A 27994-nucleotide genomic window follows, 5' to 3' on the forward strand; every position below is an offset into this window, starting at 1 on the left:
ATGTAAATAAATTTTAAACACGAAAAGATCTGCCTAAGATTGTTGTTGTCTTCCTCTGCGTGTTACGAACACCTATATGCAATCCTTCATATTTAGATATTCTATCTTAACTAATAGCTTCTTAATCCTTTCATATTAGAATTATTTAACATAATTATAATACATTTCATATTAATTATTTTAATATATAGGATCTGAAAATTAACTAAGATTATTTTATATTTGAACTATTAGAAATATTTATTCAGAACTTTAAATAAATTAAATTTTAATTGCCTTATATAGTTATTTTCTTATTTGAACAATGTAAAATAATTATAATCTCTTTTAAGTTATAATTAAATATTTAAAACTTGGAATCAACAAAAAATAAATTTGTTAATGTTAAACCAAATAATTAAGTCAAAACATCCAATTCAATTATTTATCAAATTTATCATATAACTAAAATTATTTTTCAAGTTGACAAAACTCTTAAGATGCCTAAATTGGTTTTCATAAGAATAGTATTGGTGGTGAATGAAAATAAAAAAATAGAAAAATTAACATGGAAGGTTTTATAGATAAGCCTTTTAACTAAATTATATATATATATATATATATATATATATATATATATATATATATATATATATATATATATAGAGGAGGTGGTGCTTACGATTTTCTAAAAAATTATATATTCACTGACTTAGGTACACGCGCAAAGCGCATACCGTAAGATTAGTATATAAAGATTAAAAGTATATAGTCAAAGAAAGACAAGCTTAAAACAATACGCTTTATTTCTTTTGTAGCCGTTCATTGCTTAATTTCAGCTTTCTCTTTCTTTTTATCATTGTTTTATGTAAAAATCGAATAAAAGTAGTTGAATGGCATGGAATAGATCAAATTCATGCATCTAATGGCGAAGAAATAAATTTTAGAAAAGGATGCACTTGTACTAAAAATAGAACAAAATAAAATTTAATACATAAGTAACAAACTTATTCATTTAAATATTGCAATATTGTTTAGTTACACAAAGATGAAAGAAGCAAGATTTGTGTAATATTTTAAACCAGCAAATATCCTGTTTGGCAATACATATTCTTTCACACTGGAAACAACATTTGGAGATTATTCAAATATGTAGTTTTTTTTTTTGCAATCTAGTCTATTATTTTAACTTCAAACATTAGATAGAGAATTAATATATCGCAAACGTGGTTGAATCACAAAAACTTAAACCTTTTCTAGTGAAATTTGAAAAAAAATAAGAGCATTTGAAGTTGAAATAGAAAAGAAGGTATATGATAAAAAAAGAAATGATATTTTGAATATCTTCAAAAACCTTTTGTTTCATAGTTTAGAACAAGATAACAGTAGACAAAAGAAGTTTGTATACTTACTAAGAAGTGTTTTTGGGCCAAACATAGTGGAGTTTAGTGAAAATAACAAAAATTAATTTCTAATAATGAAAGTATGACGATTAATACCGAGGAAAGAACTATATTTAATGACTATTAGCTTCCCGATTTCCAAATGTCAAGTCCTGAGGGCTTGTGTCCGTTGAAAGCATCCTTTTTTTAATACCTGCACTTACTTATCAAAAAGCGTCCTAGCTTAAAATACTCACCTAGTGAAGTTTATCATAAAGAAAGTGATATTAAGTATTGTTTGGTGTTTTTCTTTGAAAATAAAATTGGATAACTCTTTATTTTTTCACCCGTGCTTTTCGTTAGCCAACAATCAATAAAAGTGATTTATACTTCTTTATTACTCTTACATGCAATTAAAAGGAACGACGCTAAAAAGCCGAAATTGAACCCGACGAAAGAATACTTATTGATATTGGAATCGTTCCGCTCGTTATGGTATAACAAGACGTGAATCAGTAGAAATTGAAAGCTTTTTACTCAAAACTCTACTTTAATACCTCATAAAGAAGCAAGTCTTCCATTGATGTCACGATCCGGATTTCCCATCTTCAGGAGTCGTGATGATGCCTACTTGTAGAAGCTAGGCAAGCCAGGAACTTAGAAATCATTAACTACTTTATTTTAGAACTTCTTACCAATTATATTAACAAAGAAATAAACAGTTAAATAACAGCCGAATATGAGATTTAAGCGGAAGTCCTAAATAAATATAAAACCAGAATATTTCGAAAGTCAATACATGCATCTACCCAGAACCTGGTGTCACAACATCCACGGACTACTAAGAGTACTAAATACAACTGTTTGAAAGAAATATAACATTGTTTGTCTTGAATACTTGAGAAAATAGAACACATAATAAGATAGAGGAGACGATGGGCCTGCGGACGCCTGCAAGGCTACCTCGATGTCTCGATGGGCTGAAGGTTGGCTCCCGAGTTACTGCTGCTGATCAAGAGTCGCTCCGGTATCTGCACAGGGTGCAGAGTGTAGTATCAGCACAACCGACCCCATGTGCTGGTAAGTGTTTGGCCTAACCTCGCGCGAGGTAGTGACGAGGCTAGGACCAGACTCCAGATAAACCTGTGCAGTTATATAATATACATCGTAAACAGGTAATAATAGTTTAAAAGGGAGGGGGAAACATGCTTCGTGGAAACATATCAATTCTATCAGAAACTTATAAAGTATGAAAGAACACTCGATGTCTACAATCAATACAATGACAATATTGTTGCGGCGCGCAACCCGATCCCTTATCATTTAACATTGTTGTGACATGCAACCCGATCCACATATATAATTGTTGCGGCGTGCAACCTGATCCAATATAATATCTGTTGCAACGTGCAACCCGATCCAATATAATATTTGTTGCAACGTGCAACCCGATCCAATATAATATCTACTGCGGCGTACAATCCGATCCACATATACAACTGTTGCGGCGTGCAACCCGATCCAGTATAATATCTGTTGCGGCGTGCAACCCGATCCAATATAATATCTAAAAATATTGCGGCGCGCAACCCGTTCCAAATATACAGTCAACAATAATTATAATTACCGTCTCGGCAAAGGATCAACAATAGACTACACTATCCCGGCAAGGGAACTCAACAGTATAAGTATATACGTCCCGGCAAGGGAGAAACAGTCATAACTAAACTATAACTCAACTAGTTTCAATATCTAACTACCTCACCTATAACTAAACTTGTTACAACACCTAGCTACCCAGCTATAACCAAATTTGTTACAATACCTAATACGAAGAATCATCAACCTAAACGTTCGTAATATCAATTAAGAACACAATGCAAGGGAAACTCAACTTAACAATAGCCCGGCAAGGGGGCAACATAATGATCTCTTCTCTTTCTTACTTTTACTTCACAATTCACTTCACAACTCGAGCCAATGCTCTAGAGTCTCGATTATCACTTAGACTTTCACAATTCGTTATACAATTGGAGCCAACGTTTCTCAATGTTCACAGGCCACAACTCTTTCCACAAATTTACACAACAAATAGAAATCTTCACCAAGGCATGAATAATACAACAAGATCATGAAAATCACAAGATAAGACCCACGGTCATGCTTGACACCAACGCATAGATACTTGTCACCATGCCTGTACGTCGTACTCGACAAGAAACAAATAGCAAATAGGACACAACTCCTAATCCCTCAAGCTAGAGTTAGACCAAACACTTACCTCGATGCCTCGAACACAACTCAAGCTTCAATTATAGCTTTACCCCTTGATTCCTCCGCCAATTCTCTTGTATCTAGACACAAATTACTTAGTTACATCAATAAACGCTAAATGAATCAACTCCAATGCATGAAAATGAGTTTTCCAAAGTTTTACCCAAAAAGTCAAAAATCGCCCCGGGCCCATATGGTCAAAACCCGAGGTTCGAACGAAAACCCGATTACCTATTCCCCCACGAACCCAAATATATGTTTTGTTTTGAAATCGGACCTCAAATCGAGGTCCAAATCCCCAATTTTTTAAAAACCTAGGTTCTACCCAAAACACTCAATTTCCCCCATTAAAATCATTGATTTGAAGTTGAAATCATGTTAAAAGATATTAATGATTGAAGAAAACTAGTTAAAAATGACTTACAATTGATTTGGAGAAGAAATGTTGTTTGAAAAATCACCTCTTATGTTTTGGGGGTTTTGAAAAATGAAAAATGATTAAAAATCCCGTCTATTTATATCCCTCTCAAACCCCCTGTGCGGACCGCACAAAATGGACTGCGGCCGAACGGGCCTTCCTGAAGTGCTGCGGTCCAGTACTCTGTGCGGACCGCACGAAATGGACCGCGGCCGCACAGCCTTCACCTCGCACCGCACAAGGTCGACCGCGGAGCGCACTGGTGGGGTTCAGAGACCTGCAATTTTCTGGTTTTAAGCCTAATACATCCCGAAGCCTATCAGAAACTCACCCGAGCCCTCAAAACTCCAAACCAAGTGCACAAAAAAACTCAAGAACATCCTACAGACTTATTCGTGTAATCAAATCATCAAAATAACATATGAACATCAAATCAAATCTCAAGATCAATGAAATCTTCTCAAATCTTCTTTAAACATCAACTTTGCAATTTAAGTCCAAATCACGTCATATGACATCCGTTTTCACCAAATTCCACAGAAATATCTTAAATCACATATAAGACATGTACCGAACGCCGGAACTAAAATACGGACCCGATACCATCATGTTCTAATCAAATTTCATTTCAAATTTCTTTAAACAAATTTCAGAAAATAATTTCTTTGAAAATTCATTTCTCGGGCTCGGGACCTCGGAATTCGATTCCGGCCATACGCCCAAGTCCCATATTTTCCTACGGACTCTCCGGGACCGTCAAATCACGGGTCCGGATCCGTTTACTCAAAACGTTGACCGAAGTCAAATTAGCTCATTCTATAATCAAAACTTATCGTTTTTCACAGATTATCATATTTAAGCTTTCCAGCTACGCGCTCGGACTGCGCACACAAATCGAGGTAACTCTAAATAAAGTTTTCAAGGCCTCAGAACACGGAGTTTCGTTTTAAAACAAGTGATGACCTTCGTCACAATTGATGAAGGGTGAATGTGTTTATCCTTCGTTAAATTATGAAACGTTGTGAAATAATACTCAAAGTACCAATATTGAAATATGTAGACAAAAAAGGCAGATAGAAAGGACAAGAGCTTTCTTATTGTCTTCAAGTATGTCTTTCATAAACTAAGAACATCCTATTTATAGATTTACAAATCAAAACTTGGAGTTACAGAAATTGAAGAGTTATAATAATTAATAATTAATTTAATAGATACATGTATAAAGAAATGTCAACTGAATGCATATCAATATTAAGGGGTAACATGAAAAAAAAAGAGGCTCTTGATAGACTCAAGACCTCAGAAAATTTCCCAGATCATCAAACGCCGTCTGTGGGGATCGAACCCACGACCACGTGGTTAAAAGCCACGCGCTCTACCACTGAGCTAAGAAGGCTGTGTTGTCAGGTAATTGATTTATTACAATATAGTTGAAAATATCAAAATTTATACTTGCTTTTAAGTTTTACATATTGATAATATTAAATAAATGTACACCATTAGTTTAAATTGTTTTAACGTATTAGTTTCCTTTTATCATATTCTCAGTTAATATTTATTATAGAGTTTTATTTATAAGTGACTTGATTATGTAGATGTTTAAAAATTGAACTCCTTTTCTTTATATGGGAAATTATTACTTGTATTTCTTTACAACACTCTTACTGTTACGCAACGCCTTCCTGATGATCTTTGGAAGGGCAACGTAAGGCTAAGCAACCGATGTCAGTGCGGTTGCTGTCCGCCAATGAGGTCCTCACCGCACGCTAGACTAGATTGTCAGTGCCGTGCGGGAAAACCAATGTCGTGGGCAATTGCGGAAGCTTGAGAGAGAATTGGGTTTTGAATGCTGATGATGATTTTATTGATGACTGAAAATGATGATTACAATGATGTGGTGTCGCGGGGGAGAGACACCAGAAAATGCTGATTGAAATGTTTGATTGTTTGGTCCCCCTTAATAATGCTTAAAAAAATAAACCAACATGACAAGACTAGTCCTAATAAAGCTGTAGAAGCACACTGAAATGAAAATGATGAAAACTAGTCTATGATTACAATGAAAAGGACTTAGATTATTACAAGGAAAAACTAAGTCCGATGGCAGCATCTTTGTCTTGCGGGTCTGCACGCGCGTTGCTGTGGGCGCGCGCGACACTTGATGTGCTGGCCTGAGGCTGGGCACTGGTGCTTGGCATCAGGGTCTGTGCGCGAGGCGCTGCTGGAATGGGCCTGCAGCTGGGCGCTGGCGAGGCATCAGGATCTGCGCGCGCGGCATTGTCAGGGCGCGCGACGCTGTTGTCATTGGCCAGCCCTTGGGCGTTGGCGAGAGGCATCGGTGGGGCGACAGAGGCACATGCGCGCTTGTCACTTGGCGCAGCCAAGACCACGGGGCCGACCATGGCGTTAGGCATTGTGAGGCTTGCTAGGCCGCCATGGGGCGCGGCCAAGGGGTCATGGGGCATGTCTGGAAAGCAGCCCATGACATTCTCCCCCACCTGAGTTGGCGCCGTCCTCGGAGCCTTATGATGATGATGATGATGATGATGTTTCTGATGGTTGTTGGATGGGAGGTCTGCGCCCCTCTGTTGTTTGAGCTTGCTGTTGTAGCGAAGCAATGATTTCATGCGGCTGACATGGAAGACTGGATGGATCTTCCACCAGGATGGAATTTTCACCTGGTATGTGGACTTCCCAATGCGTTTTTCAACGGGCAGGGGCCCGATGTATTTTTGTTGCAGCCGAGGGTCATGGGTCCTTTCTGCAAACAAGTACCGCTTTGGGATGCATAGCATTACTTTGTCCCCTGGTTGATGTTGGGCAAAGCAAAGATTTTGTTCGGTGAACCTTATTGCCCGCTCTTGGGCCCTGATGAGATAGCTCCGCACTATCTCCATGTTGCGCTCCCATTCGCTCGAGAAGTTGGCAGCTCGAGGAGATTTCGGCATGGTTGATGCATTCACCGTTTGCGGGAGAAGCGGTTGCTGTCCGGTAACAATTTCAAAAGGGCTCTTGTTTGTATGATGGCTCTTTTGAAAATTGAAACACAGTTGAGCAGCATCCAAGAGCTTCACCCAATGCTTCTGGGATCCGGTTGCAAAGTTGCGGAGATATTCCTCCAGCATATCATCGAACCGGTCTGTCTGGCCATCCGATGGTGGATGGATGTCTGTGTTGTGACTCAATGTTGACCCAAAGCACCTGAAGAGATGGGTCCAGAAGTTGCTAGTAAAGCGTGAGTCGCGCCTACTAACAATGTTTTTGGGCAGGCCCCAATGTTTGACAATGTGCGAGAAGAAGAGTCGAGCTGTATCTTCTGCTGAGATGTTTTGCGGGGCTGCTATGAAAGTTGCATAGTCTGAGAATTGATCTATGACAACCATGATGGATGCAAGATTGCCGACTTGGGGCAATCCCGTGATGAATCTGAGGGAAACACTTTCCCATGGTCTCTGAGGGACATGTAATGGCTGTGAGGGTCCCGGCTGTGATGAGTGATCCGACTTGTCCTTGTGGCATGGCTGACAAGTCTTCACACGATGATGAGCGTCACCAGTCTTTTGAGGCCGATGACATGATGACTGATTGTTGCTGCGAAGGGTAGCCTGAACCTGAGGTTCATGTCTGTTGACTACCTTCTCCAACTGCATGGCCGAGATGTTTTCAGCGGCCATCTTTATGGGGAAGCATGGTATGGTGCAGGGCTTGGCCCCTTTCTCTCCCATCATTAGGAGCATGTTGGCATATGGCACTGGAATGGTGTTGGTTTGCCTCATGAACTCCAAACCCACTATGATGTCGAAGTCATCTATGATTGCGATGCGCAGGTCGATGCTTCCTTTGTATGGGCCAAGTTTCACTGGGACATTTGTAGCTGTTCCACCCAATGTCTGAGGTGGTGAGTTGATAGCCTTGACGCGGCCTTTGCTCTTTTGTACCACAAGACCTAGGCGCTCTACTTGCGTTGATGACAAGTAGTTATGGGTGGCACCCGTGTCTATCAATGCGTGAAGGGGCTTGCCGTTCACTTTCAATTCGACGAACATTAGGGTCCTCGCTTGCTTAGGAGGTCCTTCGTCCATCTTTTCTTTCCCTTTCCTGGTGATCGGGACTGATGTTTTCTTAGGAGGACATGCACTGGTCCCCGCTAAGGCATGAGGGATAGAGCCAACAATTGCATTGAAGGCGCCTACCTGGTCGTCGTCTGATGAGTCTGATGTGTCTAACTCACCCTCGACCGTCTGATGAGCATTGACCTTGATGTTTGGGCATTCATTGTTCCAATGTGCCCCGCCGCAATGACGGCATTCTGAGGGAGGCTTTCTCCCCTGATTGTTGTTGATGGATGCAGCACTGTTGCTGTTGGAGGGAGGAGTCTTAGTTTTGGATGCACTCCGATCTCCCCACTTTTGCTTGGGCCACCATTGCTGGGATGGTGCCCGTTGGATCCCCCTCGGACAGACGGCTGGGGCCTGTCATTCTGAGTTCCCAAATGATAGTCGCCAAGGCATTCTGCAGCTTGAATGGCCTTGGGCAGGGTGTCTACCCGTTGTCGCTGTAGTTCCATACGGGCATGAGGTTTCAAACCTTCTATGAATGCGAAGAGTTTGTCTTTGTCCCCCATGTCGCGTATGTTTAGCATGAGTGCGGAGAATTCGCGCACGTACTCCCTCACTGATCTGGTGTGGCGGAGGTCCCGTAGCTTTCTCCTTGCGTTGTATTCCACATTTTCGGGAAAGAACTGCAGGCGTATGGCTACCTTCAATTCGTCCCATGTCTGAAGAGTATCTTCACCGGCCTTGATGGCTTCGTGTTTGACCCGCCACCAAAGTTTGGCATCGCCCTGAAGATACATGGCAGCAGTCGCTACCTTTTTGGATTCCTCCAAATGGCCCACGGCATCGAAGTATTGTTCGATGTCGAAGATGAAGTTTTCCACTTCTTTAGCATCCCGGGATCCGTCGTATGGCTTTGGCTCCGGTATCTTAAGCTTTTGTGGAATGGGGGCGAGGTTTGCTGCACCCCTGATGTGATGGTCGCCTTCTCGAAGTAGGCTCTGTAAGGCAGCATTGACAACGTTGAGCTTGTCAGTCAAGTCGTTTATGGTTTGCTGCATGGCAGTTAGTCTGTCTGCCTCATGTTGCTGATGGGCTAAATCGTCGGCACGCTCCTGTTGGAGGTCCTCAAATTTGCCATGGATGTTGGCAGTTTCAATGGCTGCCGTTTGTCGGTCCTCGTCGGAGTCACGACTGATGTTTGCAATGTCATTTTCGGCCTGCCGCATTCGGCGGTCCAGGTCGTCCAACCTTTGCACTAGGTTGTTGCTTTGATCAGGCACCGTTTCTACGATGGGTCGTAATCGGTCAACCGTCTCTTCTAGGGATGCTAGACGCTCCCCATGATTCACCATGGTCAGAAATGGTGATGATGGCAAATGTTTTCCCTCGTCCGATGTCGAGCCTAGGCTCTGATACCAACTGTTATGCAACGCCTTCCTGATGATCTTTGGAAGGGCAACGTAAGGCTAAGCAACCGATGTCAGTGCGGTTGCTGTCCGCCAATGAGGTCCTCGCCGCACGCTAGACTAGATTGTCAGTGCCGTGCGGGAAAACCAATGTCGTGGGCAATTGCGGAAGCTTGAGAGAGAATTGGGTTTTGAATGCTGATGATGATTTTATTGATGACTGAAAATGATGATTACAATGATGTGGTGTCGAGGGGGAGAGACACCAGAAAATGCTGATTGAAATGTTTGATTGTTTGGTCCCCCTTAATAATGCTTAAAAAAAATAAACCAACATGACAAGACTAGTCCTAATAAAGCTGTAGAAGCACACTGAAATGAAAATGATGAAAACTAGTCTATGATTACAATGAAAAGAACTTAGATTATTACAAGGAAAAACTAAGTCCGATGGCAGCATCTTTGTCTTGCGGGTCTGCGCGCGCGTTGCTGTGGGCGCGCGCGACACTTGATGTGCTGGCCTGAGGCTGGGCACTGGTGCTTGGCATCAGGGTCTGTGCGCGAGGCGCTGCTGGAATGGGCCTGCAGCTGGGCGCTGGCGAGGCATCAGGATCTGCGCGCGCGGCATTGTCAGGGCGCGCGACGCTGTTGTCATTGGCCAGCCCTTGGGCGCTGGCGAGAGGCATCGGTGGGGCGACAGAGGCACATGCGCGCTTGTCACTTGGCGCAGCCAAGACCACGGGGCCGACCATGGCGTTAGGCATTGTGAGGCTTGCTAGGCCGCCATGGGGCGCGACCAAGGGGTCATGGGGCATGTCTGGAAAGCAGCCCATGACATTACTCATGTCCAATACGAGCACTGTTATTCCAATTGTTTGATCTTATGTTACACCAGTTGACTAGACGTAGATTTATTGTTATTTAAGGTTTGTCTTATGTAAGTGCTGATACAAAAATTATTCGAATATGCATGGAAAAACTAATTCGATAAGAGAATTATCATATTAAAATTCTGTTAATATGTAGTAATAGAATATGTTACTCGATCTGCGTGATTGACCAAGAAAAAATATATAACATGAGACATGGAAGGTTTCAAGGATATTCAAATTAAAGTTCTCTATATATGATTGTCCACTTATAGAAACTCAATTTGTGCTGAATCATCAATAGTAATCTATAATTGTTAAACAATGACATGTAACTACAACATCTGAGATCAAAGATATATAACAATGATACAAATATTTTAAGATGTCCAGAGAAAAATATGATATATATTAATATATATCAAATAATATAGAAGATACTTGCGGGAAATTAAGCTTCAAAAAGTGTTTCGCTATTCGTGTACTAAATTTTTTGTCTTTGCGAAATTTTTAAGTCCTCGACACCTAGCACATCTGAAAAATCACTAAGCCCTCTTTTTAATTAGCAACTTCGTGTGAATAAGAGTGCTGATTTGTTAATGTGCCTATATTTCTCTTTATATTTTTTTTGATGGGAGGAATGAAATCTTATGTAGCTACATATAAGAATTAAATTGATTAATCCAGATGAAAGGAAAGCAAGGAAAGAAGTGTATCTAACTCATCATACTTGGAAAAAAACAGAGTGATAAAGTTATTAGGAAAAGTCATATTTCGTTTACATGTTCTTAATCTTATAACAACATAGAAAATCATTGGAGTGTATGAGAAAGACTCACTAAAATTAACAAACATGTCCTTTTATCTAGTTTATAACTCAAATAAAAAGAATAATTGGGTATATCGCAAAAAATATACTTCAGTAAATTTCTTTCTTTCATTAATCAATCTACAATAAAACCAAAAAAGAGAACATTGCTATTACATCTTTTTCTATGTTCCACCTTTTCTACAAGCTCATTTTCCATCGCTTTCTATCCGTCCAGAAATGGTTGTTGAGTTGGATATTACCACAACTCAAGAATTAGGAAAATCTTGATTAAGGGTGTCTAACGGGCCGGGTCAGCCCGTTTCCGGACCGGCCCAGACCAGTTAAAATCGAAACCAGTCCGGACCGGTAGAAGGGGACCGGGTGGGGCTAGGTTATAGGGGTAGGGCGGTTTGTACCGTTCACATTTGAACCACCGGTTAACCAGATCGGTCAAACCCGGTCAACGAACAATACTGTTCATCCGGTTGCCCGGCCCGGCCCAGACCGATTTAACAGTAAGAATTTGTTTTTTGTTTTTTTGTTTTTTAAGCTTGGGCCTCAGATTCTGACCGTTGGCAACGGTCCATTTCACAATATGGTCGTTGCCCAACGACTGATATTGCCATTTAGCCCAATTTGTAGGGATTTTTTTTTTTAAAGTTAACCTCTTTTGAAAAACTATAAATACACCCCCCTCTTCCTCATTTCTTCACTCATCTCTCAATTCTCAATTCAAGTTAAATCATGCCTCATACTTCTAGAGTGCGCTCATATGTTTGGGAACACTTTGAGGTAGTAGAAGAAAATGAAAAAGTTTAGAAAGTAAAGTGCAAGAATTGTGGTCAAGTCTTAAATCTTCGTTCAAAGTCTGACACAGGCAGTTTAAGGAGGCATATAAAGAATTGTCTTGAGCGTCCTCCGGAAATTTGTATTTAAGTTGATTTGAGACAATTTGCGTTATTTTAAAATTATTAGACGTATTTATGCTTAATGTTTTAATTTTTTAGATTAATTTGAAGTATTATAACGCATGAAAATTTAGTTTTACTATTTTTTTGTTAATTTACTTGTTAAATGCAAACTTCAATTTTGTAATTTTGAAATAAATGTAGCACTTGCAATTTATAAGTGCAATTTTTTCCCATTTTCATTGTATTCTTTATATTTTTACTTTATATTAAAATAACTTACAATAGTTATACAAAAATACAAAAAAAAAAATTAAAAATAACACTAACCCGGCCCGGACCATACTAAATTTCCCTACCAGCCCGGCCCACCCGTTAACACCCACAGACTTGGCTGGCTCTTGAAAAAGAAAACGCCGTCTGTGGGGATCGAACCCACGACCACGTGGTTAAAAGCCACGCGCTCTACCACTGAGCTAAGAAGGCTGGTTGCTCAAGTTTTGGATATTAAAATAAATCATCGAAACAATACAAATAGGGTAGCAACTAGTATTTCCACCGTGTCATCTCCTTCTATCTTTTTATTTCTATTTTTGTGAGAAGAGCAAAAAATGCCTCTCCTAAGCAAATAGAATAAATTTGCAATCTGTTTGAATTTGATCTCAAATATGTCTTTACAATTAGTGAACTGCGTCAAATTTACCCCTCAAACCCTCAAATACATTAATCTAATTAAAATTTGCTTTTACAACAAAATTTCGCAACCCCTACTAGCCGTAAAACCCACTTCCGCCATTGAAATCATGGAAAAAACTAGGAGCAATATATCAAACACCAACGAAAATCTGAAAACCTCAAGAAGCAGAGTGCTACCAAAATCTCAAAATCATACACAAAGCATTCATTCTCGGAAATGATGATGCCTGTTATGAGACTATGGAATGTGACGCCTAGCAGTAGCTGAGATGGGAAATTTTGTTCGTAAGAGCATAACTCAATCATATAAGTAATACTCTTTTCTCCTTTTTTGGTAGTGAAAACAATCATATTTACATAGAGTACATTTTCCCCAGTTTTTCTTTGCATTTGTCTAATTTAAAATAATCAGTGAGTGTTTGGTTTATGATGCCACTTGCATGTAAAAGAAACAAAGTAGAGGAGTTGACTTTATTAGTTTTGGAAACAAAAAAGAGGAGTCGACTTTAATTTATAATGTTGGATGAGGAGTTGATATCCTCAATATATTGCAGTTTTCTCAGTTAATGTCACAGGAACCTCATTGTCTTTCTGTCTCTCCTCTCTCTCACAAATCCTTAGTCGTCTCTTTTTCTTTTAATACAGTTATGGATAGCGAGTTGACTCAGCTCCAAAAGGACCAGATGGAGGCCATTCTTGGGCCTGACTCTGAGCCATTTGAAACCTTTATTTCCGATCACATAGAGAGCTCCGAGGAAAAAGATTCGGAGGCTAAGTCAATGTTCGAGATGATGAAGCAGAAGGATCCTGACTCCTTTGCTCTTAAGCTTGCTGAGTTTCTTGGCCCTTCCCACGACCTTTATTACCGTGAAGAGTGTGCTGTTCTCCTCAACAAGTTGCTTACTGATGACGATGATGACGACTTATGCACTTGGCGCAATCTAAGTCTCTCCACTCGATCCACCATCAAATATATAATGCTTAATCGTATGAGCCTGGAAGAATCAGAATTCATCATGCTAGAGCTCAGTAACACCGTTTCGAAGTTGGCTGCTTCACTTCTCCCAAATAACAAATGGCCTGAATTATTTCCCTTCTTGTATCAATGCCTCACTGATGATTCAACTTCAAACAACTACTTAAAATTTTGTTCTTTCTTAGTATTTGGGATGCTAGCTGACGACATAGGCGAAACAATAGTCCCTTGCATAAAGAATTTGCACCCACTATTCCTTAATACACTGAATGATGATACCCTCTTTCTCAACGTGAGGATCGCTGCCACAAGAGCTGCGATCAGCTTCATTCAGTGTGTACCGGCCAATTCAAATGAGAATGAGTGGTTTCAAGATCTATTGCCAGGTATGATGAGGACATTGACTGACGGGTTGAGCATAGGTGATCAGGAGGATCTAGCACGGTATGTGCTGTATTTTTTTATTGAGTTGGCGAAGAATGAGCCTAGGTTCTTTAGGCGGCAACTAGTGGTTGTTGTGGGTTCAGTATCAGATATAGCAGAGGACGAGAAATTGCAAGAGAGGACAAGGCACTTGGCAGTTGAATTTTTGATAACATTGGTTGAGGCTAGGGAGAGGACACCTGGGATGATGAAGAAGTTACCGTTGTTTATTAGCAGATGTTTTACAATGTTACTGAATTTATTACTAGATATTAAGGATGACCCCGCTTGGCATAATGCCAAGGATGTGGATGATGATACAGGGACTACAAGTAACTACCATGTTGGTAAGAAGTGTTTAGAGCGGTTTTCTATTGCATTAGGAGGTAAGTCTATTAGTTATATTGCTATAGAGCAGCTGTGTGCTTATGCGGCTGCCCCAGAGTGGAAGAAGCGCCATGCAGCCCTCTTTGCACTTGCTCAGATTGCTGAAGGTTGCTCAAAGCTGGTACAACAGCTGTCTTAGTTTATTTACTATGCCTATGGTTTGATTATAACGGATATAATATATTATTTCAAGTTGTAGCATTTAAGAGGTGTTTTTTTTCCTCTGGCATACCGCTTAAATTTATAAGATAGTTTGCCCCTATTACTCTACCTGAATGCTTTACACTATGTTTATTGTTTGAACTTTGAAGTTATCTCTTTGATTTATTTATTTTCATAGGAAATTACCTCAGAATCATGGCTTTCTTTTGCTATTACAGGTGATGTTTAAGAATCTGGAGCAACTAGTGAATATGGTTCTTAATTGTCTCCAAGATCCTCATCCTCGAGTCAGATTGGCTGCTTGCGAGGCAATTGCCCGGTTGTCGAAGTTCTTCTGTCCAAATTTTCAAGAACAATACCATAACCAAGTAGTTCCTGCATTAACTGCAGCTGTTAATGATAAACATGAACGAGTGCAGGTTTGTCCTATGTGATATGTACTATTCTGGGATGCTGCAAGTTTTCCAAAGAACAAAAGCAAGCTAAAAGAAGATTAGATTATCATTGAAACACGAAACAACCAACAAGGAGGTCTCAAACCATACAGTTGAAGTTCTTTAATACCCATCTAATTTTTAAAATTGTATTTTATTATATTGGTAAAGTCTATTTAATTTAATTTGTAAAATTGTGTTTTAATCCATAAGAGAATTTTGATTCCACGGCTGCCGGAGTTGGTTCTTAATTAAATCGCTCATCTTATTGCATTCTGCTAGATCTTGTTATGTAACTTTGAGATACTCTGAGGAGTATCTTTCCTAACAGGCCCTCAAGACCTCAGCAATCACTGTTGCCTTTCTGAAACATGAGGCTAATTAAGGATGTATTGTGCAACATCCCGTCTAGAATTCCGTACAATTAGTTTTGTTTTATTATATCTAATACACTGGCTTCGGCTGTATGTTTATGAAAATTTTATTTGATGACATTATTTTGGTTGCAATAAGAGCTTTCTTGCTGAATTACGATAACGTTTAGTGATTGTAATATATGAAATTATAAAGGAAGTAATTATTACTAAATGTCAGGGGATGTATCTACAGAGTACCCTTAAATAAAGTTTTGAAAAAATGCATAAGCTTACAGATATGGTAAATGTGAATCCAGTCAGTTGCTGATGCCAACTAATTTAGTCCTTTTACTTTTTTTGGCTTTTTTTAGGCATGTGCCGCGGGAGCTCTCTCAGCTTTCTGTGGGCTCGTTAAGCCAGAAACTTTGATATCTTACCTAGATGGAATAGTTAACAAACTGCTTGCACTTCTACAGGTGTGCAAATATAGAGGCCACCAAATTACAGAGGTATGTCACTGCTAATAAGTGCAAGAGACTAATAGTGTCTTTTTCGGCTTTTTGTTGCTTGAAATGCAGAATGGTGAACAAATGGTCCAAGAAGAAGCATTATGGGCACTGTCTCGTATAGCTCAATGTGTTGGGGTATTAACTGGTGCATTTATTCTCGACTCAGTTCTTTATACTTATGTTATCAAGCATGAAGGCTGATATATTGTACGTCAACAGGAGCACTTCCGGACCTATTATGATACTGTTATGCCACACTTGAAAGCTGTATCAATAAAGACAGATCTTAATCTCATTCTTCGTGCCAGAGCAATGGAGGCTTTGTTGGGTTTGCTGGTGGCAAGGAGAAATTTAGAGAAGACGCAGAGCAGGTCTTCTTACCAACTATTCCCAGTACTGAACACAAATTTATTAAACACCTACATTGATGCCATACTCATAGGATACAGAACACATCTTTTTTAGTTCCTCACTCATGGGATGCTAAACACGTATATTGATGCCATTGACTGGGATTGCTTTGTGCTTGTGTCATTTGTTATGCTTTGTCAGATGGATTACTCTTGTTTGGTTTACTACTTCTTTCAACAATTATGTGCAACAAAATTATGACAGTGATATCTGTCCGCCTCTCTTGGCATTGTTTTTCTTCTCTTGGCGTTTGCTGGGGTGCGTTTATTGTCTTTTGGTCATTTCTCAACATAGAACTTACTTTTTATTTGTTTCCTTTTTTGTTGTTGTCATTAAAGGCTATGGAAGTGCTTATATCATTACAAGGATTACAAACAACTAGGGACGATCCTCCTACTAAGTACTTGCTAATAGTATGTGTAAATCACTTAATTTTAAGATCAGATTTCTTTTTAGATTGGCCGCTTTTTATTTTCTTAATTTCATTGCAGGCATGTACTAGAATTTGCAATTGCCTGGAACAGGATTTTCTTCCTTATATGAGTGCAGTCATGCCGTTTATGATTCATTGTGCTCAACTTGAACCCGCTACGACTATCTTTGCGGGGTTGGTCCTGCGCGGCTACGCTATGACATTAGAGGAAGACTTCTACCCATGGATTCCCCAGGTTGGTGTTGCTCTCAAATGCACACACACAGTCGACAAATAATAAATAAGTGAGTCAAGTATCGTTCCCACAGGGACTTATGATTAACTTTTAGCCATATTAAACTAATTTTGAATATCTAAACTAGAAAGGTTGCTTGATTATTGAGAATGATTATAACTACTAAAATTTTGAAGTAAGGAAAATACTTTGATCAACACACACATAAAGGTTTTGGATTCTAATGGGAGATAGTATTCTAGAGTTATGGTATATCTAATAGTTGAATTCGACACTTAAATTTTTTTACCCACAGAAATATCTCAATTTCTACTCGCCTATTCATACCAAAAGGTCACCGGTTCGAGCCTTGGAAACAACCTCTTGCAGAAATGCATGGTAAGGCTGCGTACAATAGACCCTTGTGGTCCGGCCTTTTCCCGGACTTCGCGCATAGCGATAGCTTAGTGCACCGGACTGCCTTTTTTTTTTCCTTTTCTATTCATACTAGTCTAACACCTACATGTCTATGTAATTAGAAATAATAAGAACACAGTAATTCCTCTTAAACAATTAAGAAAAACAATTAAGTATATTTCTATCTTAATTATGAATCAGGTCCAAAAACTTGTCCTACTCAATCCTATTACAATCAAGAAATACTTTTTTCAAGTTCACTTCAAGATTTGTAGGATAGTATTCAATTGGGATAAAAAATCAAATAATTAAGCTCAAGATTGAATAATAACCCAATATAAATCAATTTGTCAAATCAAAATTCAAATATCAACAATCTTGTTGAACCATCAACCATAATCATAGAAATAAATAAACTAGCCACTCATGCTCATCTATTTGTCAAATAAAAATCCACTCAGCTTCAGACCCAGAGCGCGGTACTCGCGCTTTGAGCTCGAAAATAGCTCTGCTAGAACTCTCGTTGCGAGGCTCGCCTCGGGAGCTCAGGTTCTCTTCCAAGTCTGCAGCACGCGATGAAGCGTGCATTTAAGGGACTTTACTGCAAAGTGTGAAATTCCAATACTCAGAAATTCCTCCCCTCTCGCGTTCTGCGAGGAGACTTTTCTAGCCTGGTTCCATCTGGGTGCGATGGTCATGCGTCGCCTGACACCTTTGTAGCCCAAAATTTTCCCCTTTTTCTTTCCAATTTGTTTCAAAATACCACTAAGGCATTCCATTAACAACTGGTCCATGTAAAAACAATTATTAAGCATAGTTGGTCATATTTAACACTAAATTCAACCGAGGAGGGGTAAAACTGGGAGAAATTTAACACAAACACATTAAATATGCCCAACATCATTTGGCATGAATAATCACCTTCCCATTTTCTTTTTTCTCATGTGCTGTTGAGTGAGGTCAAATTCAGCAATTGATATCAATCGCTTACTGCATGAATCAGGTTGTTTCAGTCTTTGTTCCACTTTTGAAATTCTATTACCACAATGAAGTCAGGAATCAGGCTACTAAAGGTGAGAATTCTCGTGATTTCATATGGTTTCTTTGTTTTCATATAAATCCTCCAACTGCTGATGCCATTTTATTTGTTTGTTTAAGCCATGGCCCTCCTGTTGCATTCTGCTAAATTGGCTGTTGAGAAAGGGATTGCTCAAGATGGAAGTGAGTCATATTTCACAAAGTTGTCAGGCGATATAATACTCTCTATGGTAGACGCTTTGCATGAGGTTGTCCTTAACATTAGTACTTATGTTGTTTCTTATTTTCTTTTCTTTTTTCTTTTTGGGTGAGGAAAATGTTTAAGTTCAGACTATTTGGATAAAGAGAAAGTGACACTTGATTTGTTATCTCGTGCAGGAGCCTATGACAGAAATATGTGCAGTCATGTTGGATGAATTGAATAGTTGCCTGCAGGTTTGGTTATGTCTAACAGTCTAAGTCAGTTTCCTTAATATTCTTGATCTAAGTGTGCACTGTTTTCCTATTTTGTGGTATCTTTCTTTTGAGCTGTTCATGTTCCAACTTGATCATACTGTTGGCCTTTACATGCCACACAGTTAATAACTTCAGTTTCTTCTCCTTCAATAGAGATCTAAACAGAAAACTCGTCCAGACTCTTATCAGTTACTATATTCTACTAGAAGCAAAAGAAAGCTTAATACATCTCTTATACAGAGGAAGACACGGGGATCAAGTAAAGTAGGAGCTCTCTATTTAATTCTTCCTATGTGTGTGAATTTATACCTACAAAGACATGGTTAAACTTTAATAAAATGCTATTGACGTGTGGAATCAAATTTACGGCAGATAGCGCAATCACAAAGTTCTCTTGGCATGACTAGGTGAAACTAGTGAGTCTGACAAACAGGCTATTAACTTTGTCTTAAATTGACTCTATAGAGAAAATTCTTTCCAGTAAACCCCTGTTAATCCAACTTATATATGGCTATTGTTTAAAACTTTCCACTAGTACTGTCAAAACAACAAATAGCAACAGTGGCAGAAAAAAGGATACGATTTTCAGGTTCTGTGGTCCTTCTGTTTCTTCTTTCAGATCTGTGGCCCACTTCTCAATGAAAGTCAGCTTCGTCGGATTGTGGATGAGCTAAAGCATGTCATTACAGAAAGTTCAAATAGAAAAGGAAAACTCGCAGAGAGAGCAAAAACAGAAGATTTTGATGCTGAGGAAGCTGAATTGCTGAAGGGTGAAAATAGGCAAGAAGATCTAATTTTCTCCCATGTATGTTCCTTTTTTAAGAATGAAGTTCAGATACAAGTGACACACTGTTGTCTTTGTGCAGTCTTTCACTTTGATTCTGCAATTATTCTTGAATAAGGTAAACTTTTTTATCAGGTTGGTGCAATATTGGATACATTGATAAAAAACTTCAAGGCTGCTTTCTTGCATTTCTTTAACGAGCTGTCATCATATCTTTTTCCTATGTGGGTAAGTTCAGGGCATGATAACCACATTCATTCTAGCACTCTGGTTTGTTTTGTTATCTATCTTATTGTTTATTTTTTTAATTTTTCTTGCTTCTATGAAGGGAAAAGATATAACAGCTCAAGGGAGATATACATCAATTTATATCTTTGGTGGTCTTGTCGAGGAGTGCCCTGAAGCGGCTCTAAAGTGGGTTTGTCTGTATGCGTTTTTCTTAAATGGTTGGAGTCAATGTTTTGAATATTTTTTATAATTTCCTATGTCAACTAGGTACTGTGATGTATTTCTACCATTGTTCTTGGATGCAAGCAATGACGAATGCCCGACTATTAGACAGGTTTGCGTATCTTAGTGGTTGTCGAGTGATTTTTTTATTCAAGTTTCTCACCATATGATTTAACCAAATACCATTATGATGTGCTTAGTGTGCTCTTTATGGACTTGGGCTTTATGCGGAATATGGTGGTTCTGTTTTCAAACCTTTTGTTAGAGGTATGATAACGTTGAATGTGATATTGAAATCCTTCTCATCATGTGGAACTGGACGAAAGTAACACTATATTTTTGTATTTACTAAATATTGTGACATGATTCAGAGGCTACTTCAAGGATAAATGTAGTGATAATGCATTTTCGGGCTCGTGAACTTGAGAATGAACATGCATATGATAATGCTGTTCCTGCACTTGGTAAGATATGCCAGTTTCACCGGGAAAGTATTGACTCAGCCCAGGTTTGTCCTTCTCAAATCCCTAAAGGTTATATGTTTATGCATTCTTATGACTTAATGGTCATTTATACTTGGGTTGGAATTCCGATATGTAAGGTGTACATTTAAGGTCATTAGTGCCTACTTCATTGCATGTATCAACTAGTTTGAAACCTGCAATTAGTTTTTTATCCATCCTAATATCCGTCTTAGAGCAGTTGCATTAGTCCTATAACTTAACAATTGCATTAGAATAGGATATAGTAGTGTGAATGTGTGATGAACTTCATAACCATACGTGTACAGATCTAGAAGAGTTTCCAGTAATTCCAGTCTTACTTATTTACATATTTCATCCTTTATTTGGTGAGTGTTTTAGTTAACCCGACAAGGCGACAGGAATATTTTTGTTCTATGCAATTTAATTTGATTAATAATTTAATAAATGATCAATATGCTTGTAGCTGAGATGAGGATGTTGGAATGAATGTGTGGGCATACCAGGTTGGATGATTAGGAATGAAGTTATTCGAGATAAGGTGGGAGTGGCCCCTTTGGATGATAAGATGCGGGAGGCGAGGTTGCATGGTTCGGGCATGTTAAGAGGAGAAGCATAGAAGCCCCGGTTAGGAGGTTTGAGAGGTTAACCTTGGTGGGTATGAGGAGGGGTAGAGGTAGGGCAAAAAAGTCTTGAGGAGAGGTGATTAGGCAATATATGACACAACTGGAGCTTACTGAGGACATGACTCTTGATTAGAGGGTGTGTAAGTCAAAGATTAGGGTAGAAGGTTAATGGATAGTCGAGCGTTTCCCTTTGTCTTCTACAGTTCGACAACATTAGTGTTAGTTTGTTATCCCTTTGTTCTTAGATTGTTAGTACTACCATTTAATTGCTACCTTGGCTTCGACCCTCTTTTTATCTTGTTGTTGTTTATACTTGTAATAGAACAAGGTATGGGAAAATAGTTCATATCTTATTCCATGAAGCATTCTGTACATATACATGTACAGGGATTCTAATTATGGAAATAATCAAAAAAGGAAAAAGGAAAATCCTATAAATCTGCTATTAAATCCCTAAAATCATGTTATCATGTATATTACAAGGAATATGACTACATTCATTCTATCATGAATGTAGAATCCCTACAATTATGCTATCATGTTTATTACAAGGAATATGACTACATTCATTCTTTAACACTCCCCTCAAGCTGGAGCATAAATATTGATCATGTCCAGCTTATTACAAAGATAATCAACTCTGGTTCCATTCAATGCCTTGGTGAACAAATCAGTTAGTTGCCCTCATGTCTTCACGTAGCCAATGGAAATCAAGTTTTCCTGAATCTTCTCACGAATAAAATGGCAGTCGACCTCAATGTGTTTAGTTCTTTCATGATACACCTGTGAGCACGTGATTTTTGCCCTATGTGAGAATTACTCCCAAAAATTCAAAATAAAATAATTTTCCTTTGTGTGCAATTTTGAGAATTTTCGTGGCATTTTTGGATAATTATTTGTATTTGTCTGTGCATGTTTATTTATTAGATTAATAAAAAATACAAAATATGTCGCATTTGCATTTAGGATTTAATTCTACAATTAGGAGCAATTAAGTTTGTTTTACAAGAACAAAAATCATAAAAATAATGTATGTCGTAGTTTTAGCATTTAATGTCCAAATTGTGTGATTTTATCGTTAATTGCTATGTAATTGTGTTTTAATTGTTAAGAGTTAATTAATACTTTTATAAATTGATTTAGTTCTATAGGTTAATTTAGAATTTTTAGAATTTTAGATTTATTTTAAGAAAAAAAAAGAAAAAGAAAAAAGAAGCAATGGAAATAAAAGAGGAAGAAAATCAGATTGGGTCTTTTCTTCAATTTTAAACCACAGGCCCAAAGAACCAAACCCCCACCGGGTCGATCCGACCCGGTTTGCCCCACAGCCCAAACAAACACCCCCCCTTTTCTTCCATTTTCCATTTCCATTTCCATTTTTTTTACCCCAAAACCCTAAACACCCGCCCCCTCTCTCTCCTTCTTCTTCGAACCCACCCCCCATGGACGCCCTCTCCTCGTCGCCAACCTACAGCCCAACGACCCTCCAGTCGCGAGCTCCAGCCAGTCCGCCATGGCCGCTTCTTCTTCTTCTTCGCCAGTCACTGCTCAACAGCCTCCTCACGTCCGTCATGGCCGCTGCTTCTTCTTCTTCGTCAGCAACTCCAGCTCGAACGCCCGTCGACCACTCTTTACCGTCGAGCAGCAGCGAGCAGCAACATCTCCAAGCCACTGCTGCTCCAGCTCCACTGTCATGCCAACGACCCCTTCGTCGTCTCCTAGGCCGTTACACCCCATCAGATTGGAGGTCCATCATTTTCTTCAGCCATTCAACACACATAAATGCCCATCGTCACAGCTGCTCACCCCAACTCCATCTCCAGTCAGTCGCAACACCAACCAGCACACCACAAATAGTTGTTCATCTCCTTCAACCCCTTAATACACTTAGACCTAAGAGAAGACGTTCGTTTCTATCATCTTCTCCATGAAGACCAACCACAAAACCAGCTGTTGCTCCACGACCTCACACCAAATGACCCTTCCTCTCTAAAACACAATAGAACCACCAGTCCACCAGAAACCAGCCAGCTATTCTTCTCGGAAAAAAAAAAAACCACGTGCACACACGCAAAACAGTTTTAAGCTGAGGTTGGTTGGAGGTCTTCACCGTCCATTCGAGGTTCCGTTCGAGTCCGTGTCTATTAGTCAAGCGTCGAAACAGTGTTGCGAACGAAGTTGTGTTTCATCGGAAGTTCAACATTGTTCGACATCGGATCGTTGGCATAAAGGTCAGCCATAGTTCGTTCACGGATTTTTGTTGCTTTTTCTTTGGTTTCGTTTTAATATGTGGTTTCATTTTTGATAAAATTTTCGCATGATATTCCTACTACATATTCGTTGAAATTGTGTGTATGTGCGTTTCGACGACTTTCCTACTGTTTTGAGTTCGATTGATGCTCAAGTTTAGTGATTGAAATCTACTCGCTTGTTCCGTTAAGTTTGTTCTAATATGAATCTGACTCTGTTGTTAATTCATGAACGTTGTCGATTAGGAGTTTGTTTGGCGAGTTTGTTTATTCAGAGTTTGATTATTAATTGGATAATTGATTAGATGAATTGGTTATAGCTGATATGGTTTGTAATACAGATCAAAGGGGATGAGGGTAGAATGGTAATTTCAGTAGTTTCAGGGGTAATGTGGGAAATGAGTCTTAAAAAAATGATTAATTTGAGTGCTCCGTCCACCAGGCATTAATAATATTAAAATAATACCTAGTGGGGGACAAGACATGTGGTAGTGGGCAATAATGCATTGTTTAATATAGTGGGGGACAAGACATGTGGTAGTGAGAACTAATACATTTGTTTAATATAGTGGGGGACAAGACATGTGATAGTGAGAACTAATACATTTGTTTAATATAGTGGGGAACAAGACATGCAAGAGTGGGGAACAAAACATAATGGTATGAAAAGATTAAAAAAGGATTGATTAAAATATGTTGCCCATACCTGTTTTGGGTTATAAATAGGGTCATTTCAAGACAGAAAAGAGGCTGGTTTTTTTTAGAGGAAGAAAATCGTTTCTCTTCCAGTTTTTCTTAAAGTCTAGGTTGGATTTTTAACATTTAAAAGTTCAGTGATTTGGGAGTAGAAAAGGGGCTGGTTTTTTGGAGAAAGAAAATCAGTTCTCTTTCAGTCTTTTTTCAAAGAGTCTAGGCTGGATTTTTTTTAACATTTAAAAGTTTAGTAATTTGAGGTAAGAAAAACAGGCTGGTCTTAAATCTAAAAGGTTCAGTGTTTGAGAGCTAAGAAACTGAAAAAGTTAGTCTTTTCTTTTACTGCTGAATATCAGAACTAGTACTGTTGCGGTTTCATCGGTGTTGCTGTGTGGTATTTCTGGGGTTTCAATTGGTTCTTCCTGAGTTTGCTATTGGTTATTGGCTACTGTTTTCATTGGGTGTTGCTGGAACTCTGCCGGTTCATTCCTTTTAATCTGTCACTGGGTTATTCTGTCACTGCGTTGATGTGTTATTAATGTTGCTGACCGCTCCTTCATCTTCTTGTATTTCCGTTATCCAGGTACATGTTCTACAACTCTCAAATTTAATGGAAAGGCAGTAAAGAGTTGTTGGAATGGATTTCTGAATGTCTCCTGTTTCTTTGTGTTTAATTTAATGTATAAGCAGTAGTTCACTTGATATCGCATAGCATGTATTGGAATGACTTTGGAATGCATAAACTGGACTGTTGAATGTATTTCTACAAACATGAGAATATCAATTGTAATTAATCTTAGTTTGTGATTACTAGTTATGAAATATAGTGTAGTTAATTCTTTTTTTTTCAGTAGTCGTATAATAGTTTCAAATAGGTTATGCCACAAAACAGGTTCAAATAGTTCATGGAAATCAGCATGTTGGTTTAATAGGGTTAGTTCTGAAATTGCGAGTTCGCTTGAGTAAGTAACATCATTTTAAATAGCAATGTGAATAATGTTAGTAACTAATATTCTCAAATGTTAGTGATTGATGTTAGCCTAATGTCAGTTTTTTAAGCATTGACGCATTTCTTCGACAAGTCGTAAAAAGAGTTAAAAAATGGCTTTGTATTACACATAGTTAGTTCCAATAGTTCAATTCATCTAATAATGTTAGTTTAAATTAATCAAAGAATAGTTAGTTTGTTTTGATATTACTGGGTGTCAATCTCGTGTTCTATTCATAATCTCAACTTTAGTGTTATTAACTAATAGAATAAGGAACAATACAATCTCCCTTGAGTAAGCTCTATTGCAATTTTTCGTTTGCATTTATCTTAATCTAATAAACAATAAGAGGCACGAGCTTATAAACATGTAACTAATTAGGACCTCTTCTCTTTTTATTTTAGAGACGAACTTAATAGAAAATGTAGTCACTTTAGGATTGTCCTTTCAAAATAAACGAGATAAGCCTCGCCTAGTAAAACTCACCGATTGCGGGGCCCTCACGATTGTATATATATTAATTACTTAGAACTCGGGATCGGCCGCTTAGCGAAATTCACGGTCTTTTTCCCAAAGTAATAACGCGTTAGTCACTGTTAGGCGCATACTCTTAATAATTTACTTTCTTAAACTCGGGTGCACATTTATGTGACCCAAGTCCAAATCTCAACGAAGTCGAAATGTGTCGTTAATCACGGGTACATTGATTATGACGTGGTTCGAGATGCATTTCCACGATGTTGTAAATTCCTTTAAAAAATAATGAATGAGACGAGCCTCGACAAACAAGAATACACAAATTGCGGGGCCCTCAATGGACAGTTATTTCAAATACTTAGATTTCGAGACAGGCCGCATAGCGAACTTTACGGCTTTTCTCAAAATAACAACGCGTTAGTATCTTTAGGCGCGTATTTAATAATGTTATCTTCCTAAACTCAGGTGCACATTTATGTGACCCAAATCCAAATCTCAATGAAGTTGGAACGTATCGAAAATTGCGGGTACATTTATGTGGCGCAATTCGAGATGCATTCTCACGACGTTGCAATTCTTTGAATAAATAATAACAAAAGCGGTAAACAGTTAAATTTGCACGTAGGTTCATAATTGTATAAAATTAGATATTCAAGCCGAATATGACAGTTGAGCGACCGTGCTAGAACCACGGAACTCGGGAATGCCTAACACCTTCTCCGGGGTTAACAGAATTCCTTATCCGGATTTCTGGTGCGCAGACTGTTAAACAGAGTCATTCTTTTCCTCGATTCGGCATTCAACCGGTGACTTAGGACACCACAAATCTCCCAAGTGGCGACTCTGAATCTTTAAATAAAATCCCGTTTCGATTATCCTTTAATTGGAAAAACTCCCTTTACGTATACCCTTTTCCGGGGCACGGCTGAAAAGGAGGTGTGACAGCTCTGGCGACTCCGCTGGGGACCGAACCCAGAATCTCTGGTTCAGGGTTCAGAATTCGAGCTTAGATGAATTGTCATTATTTGGATTTATTTATTATCTAATTTTATTACGTGTTTTAGCCTAAATGTGCAAAATGTTGCTCTTACCGCTTTGATATTATCTGAACTGTATATATAAACTGCCACGAAATCCCTCTCTTCTCTCTCTTGAGGAGTGCACGTTGGTCGTGACTTCTTTCTGTTAGTGTCATATCCCAAAATAGAACGAGGATTCGAAGGAGTTGCAAAACCGGGTGATCTTTTGGTTACCGATACGCAGTTCCCATCCTCGGCTCGAGTTGTCCGCTCGGGTAAGCCAGGTCTAGAACAAACACCCAGGATAAACCTAGTATAACAAAGCCTCATGCCGGATCCCTAGTAGGAACGCTTATTTGCATCATGTGCACTTGACTTAGGGGACTCAACACAGGGGTTGGGTCCGTCTAGGACAAGCAATCTGAAATGAAAAAGACCATTTTGCGGCATCCTGTTTGTTTTACGCATTTATTTGTCACAGACTTGCATGCCGACCGGCTTCTGACAATATGAAAAAAAAATATATGTAGCAGTGTAGAAAGATAATTCTGAGTTACCGGCAAACTTGCCAAAATTTCGTGAATAATAAAAAAAATAAAAAAAATGTTTTTTTAGTGTGATTTATTTAAACAAGTCTTGTTGTCAGAATTAGTTTATTGTCGTGGCCCGATCTACGCCGGTTTGATTCCCACAGGATGTGAGATACGTAGGCAACCCTCATCGGGTCCAACCTCCCCTTTTGCAAAAATAGCCAAAAGAACAGAATTTACTGTTATTTGGAAAATAGTTAGAGTAATGTCATTCTTGTCAGAAATAGCCGAATGTCCTTAAAAAAGGCGCCGAAAGGTCGTTTTTGCAAGAACGGCCACATGTGGTCATTTTTCGCAAGGCTTTCATCAGTGAGCCGACACAGCCTTAAAATCTTCGTTCTTGAAGTGCTGAAAGGCCGTATTTGCGAAATCTGGTTTTTATTTTATTTTTGAAAAATGGGTGTTAATTTTATTTTGAGTCAAATAAAGTCTTAAATTTTAAACACCCTAATAAATGTGCAGAATGAGCACAGATCAAAATTTATACGTAACAATAATGAACAAGATCCCTTTGGAGTTGCACATGTGGTGGGATGATTTGGGCGGATTAGAGCGCGACACGGTCAAGCTATACCTGGGAGGCCTCACTGGGTGGCTGAAGATTAATCCTGGGGGGAT

The 27994-nt window shown here is 38.8% G+C and overlaps 2 non-coding genes and 1 pseudogene across 2 annotated transcripts; 1 reads left to right on the forward strand and 2 right to left on the reverse strand.

Annotated features, from left to right (window-relative positions):
• Nucleotides 1–5377: 5377 nt before the first annotated feature.
• On the reverse strand, nt 5378–5449 carry TRNAK-UUU (transfer RNA lysine (anticodon UUU)). The gene has a single exon. It is a non-coding gene; the product is annotated as a tRNA-Lys (tRNA).
• Nucleotides 5450–12519: 7070 nt separating this feature from the next.
• Nucleotides 12520–12591, reverse strand: TRNAK-UUU (transfer RNA lysine (anticodon UUU)). The gene has a single exon. It is a non-coding gene; the product is annotated as a tRNA-Lys (tRNA).
• A 382-nt stretch (nt 12592–12973) lies between these two features.
• Nucleotides 12974–27994, forward strand: part of LOC107768733 (uncharacterized) — a 42200-nt pseudogene continuing 27179 nt past the window's right edge.

This window comes from Nicotiana tabacum, chromosome 18, assembly GCF_000715075.1.
Source record: "Nicotiana tabacum cultivar K326 chromosome 18, ASM71507v2, whole genome shotgun sequence".
Classification (NCBI taxonomy): Eukaryota; Viridiplantae; Streptophyta; class Magnoliopsida; order Solanales; family Solanaceae; genus Nicotiana; species Nicotiana tabacum.